Below are 5,761 nucleotides of genomic sequence, written 5' to 3' on the forward strand. Positions count from 1 at the left end.
CAAGGGGTCCATGTCCATAGATCCCTCAAATTTGCCACCCAGGTTGATAGGGTTGTGAAGAAGGTGAATGGTGTGTTGGCGTTCATTCACGGGAGACTGATTTTAAGAATTGGGAGGTTATGCTTCCTCTCTGGACAACAGTTGGAATATTGGGTTTAGTTCTGGTCGGCTCACGATAGGTAGGATATGGAAGCTTTAGACGGGGTTCAGGGAGATTTACCAGGATACTGTCTGGACTGGATGGTAAGTCGTATAAGAAAGGTTGAGGGAGCGAGGGCTCTTCTTATTGGAGCAAAGAGCGATGAGAGACAACTTGATAGAAGTGTGCAAGATGATGTGAGGTAGAGTGGATGGCTAGAGACTTATTTCCCAGGGCAGAAATGGCTTTCACGAGCAGGAGGGGTGGAGGAGTGGTGGGCATAATTTTAAGGTGATAAAAGGAATTATCAGGAGATGTCCGCTGTGGATTCTTTACACAGGGAGTGTTTAATGCCTGTAATGCAATGGCAGCAGTGGTAGTAAAGTCGCATAAAATAGGGACATTTAAGCGACTCTTGGATATGCACATGGATGATAGTAAATGAAGGGTATGTAGGTTATTTTGATCTTCGACAATTTCTGCAAAATCCTACCGTGGGTAACCTTATCAAACAATTAAATGAAGTCCAAATGCGCCAAATCAACTGCTTTACCCTCATCCAACGGTTTGGTCACCCTCTCAAATAACTCAATTAGGTTGGTGAGGCACGACCTACTCTTCAAAAGATTGCGTTGACTAACCATACTCCAATTATTCCTTCTTTGATGATTATCAATCCTAAGTTTTAAAAACCTTTGCAACACATTACCTACAACCGAAGTAAGTCTTACTGGTCTATAATTACTAGGAATGTCTCGACTCCCTTTCTTGAACATGGGAACAACTTTTACTAACCTTCTGTCTTCTGACACTCTTCCTGTAGACAGTGACCACATGACGATCAATGCCAAAGGCACCACGATCTCCTTCCCAACATTCTCAGATATATCCTTGGAAGCTGAGGAGTCTGGATGATGCTGTATAAGTATCTTTGGTGAATTTCTGCAGTGCACCTTGTAGATAGTCCACACAGTTGCTATTTAGTGGTGAAGGGATTGAATGTTTGCTGATGTGGTGCCCATCCAAGTGCTTGCTTTATCCTGAAAGGTGTCAAGCTTCTTGAGTATTAGAACTGGGAGGCAACATACCAAATTCGAGTCTCTCTCGTTCCCACAGAATCTCCTAACATTCCCGCTAAATATGGACGGCCCAATGAATAATGTTCTACTACTCTCACCCCTTCCATTCTGAGCAAAAGAAACAGACTCTGTGTCAGAGACCTCGACACCACGGTTTACCCCGTTATGACGTCCCTCTATTCCTGACAGTATCCAATATGGTATACTTGTCATTGAGGCGAACGGCCACATGGGATTCCTGTGGAGTCTGCTGGTTCCCTGACAGTATTCCAGCTCCGTTTTTCCTGCACCTGTGTTGTGTGCCCTCTGTAACTCCTCTCAAGTACCACGCCAGCAACCCCACCACCCCCCCCCCCCGCCCAACAGACTGCTGAATGATCCAATGTTCATGCAGCTTTGACTCCAGTTCCCTATCGCAGTTTCCAACGAGGTGAAGTTGAGTGCACTTCCCGCAGATGAAGGCAGTGGAGATATTTGTAGTGACCCTTACCACAATCTCGAGGAGGAGCATTCAACTGCCATAACATCCATTCCCTCTTTTCTGAATTCCCAGACGGACGACTGAAAAAAAAGCTAGTAACTTTACTAGTTCGGCGCCCAGAAACCTTTTCTCTGGTTGGAGGAGTTGGACGGGTGGAAGACACTACCTAAGTCGTTTTTCGGGTAAAGCAAACACCCAGAAATATTACCTCACCTAGTTCGCCGTCCCCTGTCTGCTCCTGCTGAGCATGCGCTCCTCCTATACAAGAGGTAACGTTTCAAAGAAGGGCTTTAGTTTCCTGGAAGGAGACCGTCCTCGATTCACCAATCCCGAGACTGAAAATGAAGATAATTGGTTGACTGTTAGAAGATGTATGAAGCAGTCGCTCCACGGACACCTGTGGCTGTTCCTCTTTCTATCAGGTAATCCATTTTGGATACTGTTTGGGGAAGGAACGGGGGTACACTGATACGCACAGGTCTCCAACACTGACACTCTCCCTCTTGTTCAGAATGGAAGGGGGGAGGAGCAGAGCCTTAGATATTTGGCACTCCTTCGTCAGGGGGACAGATACGAGGTTCTTTGGGGATGAGAGAGACTCGCGAATGATGAGTTGCCTCTCCGGTGCCAGGATGTGTGATGTCTCAGATATTGTTTTTGGAATCCTTAAGGGGGAGGGGGAAGAGCCCCACGTCGTGGTCCACATCCATACCAACAACATAGGTAAGAAAAGAGTTGGGGATGAAAAGCAAAAATTCAGGTAGCTAGGCTGGAAACTCATAGGGCATTCAAACAGAGGTGTTATCTCTGCTGCGCCTTGCTAATGAGGAGAGGAATAGGGAGAGAACTGTTGCACGAGTGGCTACACGGAAGCTACAATATGGAGGATTCAAATACCTGGATAATTGGGGCTAATTCTAGAGTCGGTGGTCCCTCTACAAACAGAATGGTCCACACCTGAATCAGGAGCGTTCCCAATATCCTGAGGGGTACATTTGCTAATACAGGTCAGAATGGTTTAAATTAATTCAGCGGGTGATGGGAATCTGAATTCAGCTCCAGTGTATAGAAGGTTGAGAGTAACGAGATCATGAATAATGTGACCGGGTCGCAGGAGTACAGCAGCAGGCAGGAAGTCGGTTTGAAGTGTCTCTGTTTCAAAGCCAGGAACATCCGGAATAAGGTGGGTGAACGTGCAGCATGGGTTAGTATGTGGGAATTCGATGTTGTGGCCATTTCCAAGACATGGATCGAGCAGGGACAGGAATGGTTGCTGCAGGTTCCGTGATTCAGACATTTCAGTAAGATAAGGTAAGGTGGTCAAAGAGGGGGAGGTGTGGCATTGTTAGTCAAGAACAGAATTACAGTGGCAGAGAGGATGTTTGATGAGGACTCGGCTACTGAGGTACTATGGGCTGAGGTTAGAACCAGGATAGGAGAGGTAATCGTATTGGGAGGTTTCGACAGTGCTCCGAAACGTTCCAGAAAAGTTGTGGAAAGCATGAAAAAGATGATTCTGGATACGAACGAAAGTAACAAGGTATTTGTTATGGGGGTCTTTAAATTTCCAAGTATTGACTGAAAACGCAATAGTCCGTGTACGCTAGATGTTTCACCTTTTTGCCCAAGTTATGTAGGACGGTTTACTGATGTAGTATGTCGATAGGCCAACAAGAAGCGGAACCAAACTGGATTTGGTACTAGGTAATGAAACACGGCTGGTGTTAGATTCAGAGGGAGCTGAACACTTTGGTTATCGTGACCATATTCAGGTACGTTTACTTCAACAGTGGAAAGGAAATGGTACATATCGCATGGCAAGAGTTATAGCTAGGGAAAGGCAATTATGATGCGATTTGGCAATATTTACGGTGCATAGGTTGGGGAAGGAAACTGCAGGGGATGGGCACATTTGAAATATGGAGCTTTTTCAAGGAACAGCTAAAGTGTGTTCTTGATAAGTATGTATCAGTCAGACAGGAGAACAAGTGATCGAACAAGGGTACTTTGGTTTACTAAAGACATTGAATATTTTGCCAAGCGAAAGAAGGAAGCTCATGTAAAGATGAGACATGAACGCTCCGTTAGCGCGCTTGAGAGTTACAGGTTAGCAGGGAAGATCTAAAGCCATAGCCAGCAAGAGCCAGGAGGAGACATGAGAAGTCTATGGCAGGAAGTTGCAAGGAAAAGCCAAAACCTTTCTCTAGTAAGTTTAGGAATGAAAGAATGAATAGGGTCTGTCAAGGACAGTCGTGCAAAGTTGTGCATGGAGTCCGAAGAGATAGGAGAGGTGCGGAATGAATTATTTTTCGTCAATATTCACAACGGGACAAAGGACAAGGTTGTCGAGGAGAAGATTGAGAAACAGGATATTAGAATAGATGGAATTGACCTTCATACGTTGGAGGTGTTAGCAATACTGGAAAGTGAGGATATAGATAAATTCCCAGGGTCGGATGAGATTTATCCTCGGACTTTCTGAATTGCAGTGTCTTTGACATTGACCTTTATGTCGTCATTGTCTACAGGAATAGTGAGAGAATGATTGAAAATATTGTCCTCTTGTTCAAGAAGGGGAGTAAAGACAACCCTGGAAATTATTCATCACCGACCCTTGCTTCTATTGTGGGTGAAGTTTTGGAAAGGGTTATAGTGATAGGAGTCATAATCATCAAGAAAGGAATAATTTGATTAGACGTAGTCAGCACAGTTTTGTGAAGGGAAGGTGCTACCTCACAAACCTTATTGAGTCATTTGACAAGCAAACCAAAGAACAAAATAGAGGAAAGAAAATTTCAGCATTGGAACAAGCCAGTCGGCCCCCAAGGCTGTGCCTGGTCAGATCCTCAATCTAAACTCGTCACCTCATTTCGAAGGAGCTGTATCCCTCTGCTCCTTTCCCAATCATGTATCTGTCGAGATACATCTTAAATGATGCTATCGTGTCCACTATTGCCATCTCCGCTGCCAATATGTTGCGGGCACCTTCCACCTACTCTATAAAGAACCTTTCAAGCATATTTACATTAAACTAATCTCCTCTCACCTTGAAATCATGACCCCTAGTAACTGAGTCCCGTCCTCTATGAAAAGGCTTCCGCCTATCTACACTGTCTATACCTCCCATGATTGTGTAGACATTAATCAGGTTCCCCTCTCAATCTCCGTTTTTCGAATGAAAGTAATCTTAATCTCCTCAACCTCTCTTCACAGCTACAGACCTCCATTCCAGGCAATATCCTGGTGGACTCCCTCTGACCTTCTCCAAAGCATTTACATTATTTTGGTAATATGGTGACAAGAACTGTATACAGTATTCCAAACGTAGCCGAACTAAAGTTTTCTAAAACTGTACCTTGAATTGCCAACATATTTACTCAATATCCTGTAAAGTGAAGGAAAGCATGCCATATGCATTCTTGACCACTCTATTGACCTGTGCTTCCACGTTCAGTGTACAATGAACCTGAACACCCAGATCTCTCTGTATATCAATTTTCGCCGAGGCTTTTCCATTTAACATATAGTTTGCTCTTGAATTGTATCTTCCAAAATTCATCATCTCGCATTTGGCCGAATTGAACTCAATCTGTCATTTCTCCAATCAACACTCCAATCTATCTATATTGTGCTGAATTAACTGTTAGTCCCCTTTTATCTACTTCTCGACCAATCTTCGTGCCATCTGGAAATGTGCTAACCAGACAATTTAAACCTTCCTCTAGATAATGTTTGGATATCACACATAAAAATGGTCACAGCACGGATCCCTCTGGAACACTACATGTCACAATTGTTCATTTTGAGAAACTCTCTTGCACTATTACTTTGTAATCTCCTATTGCCCAAGAAGTTCTCTATCAATCTAGCCATTAAACCCCAGACCCCATGCGACTTCACCTTCTCCATCAGCCTACATAGAGAACCGTATCAAACGTCTTACTGAAGTTCATATCAATGACAGCTACAGGCTTTACCTCTCAATCAACGATGTTAATTCCTCAAAACATTCTATTAAGTTAGGAGGACATGAACTCCATGCATAAAATCATGTTGGCTCTC

The sequence above is a fragment of the Chiloscyllium punctatum genome, chromosome 51 (genome assembly GCF_047496795.1).
Source record: "Chiloscyllium punctatum isolate Juve2018m chromosome 51, sChiPun1.3, whole genome shotgun sequence".
NCBI lineage: Eukaryota > Metazoa > Chordata > Chondrichthyes > Orectolobiformes > Hemiscylliidae > Chiloscyllium > Chiloscyllium punctatum.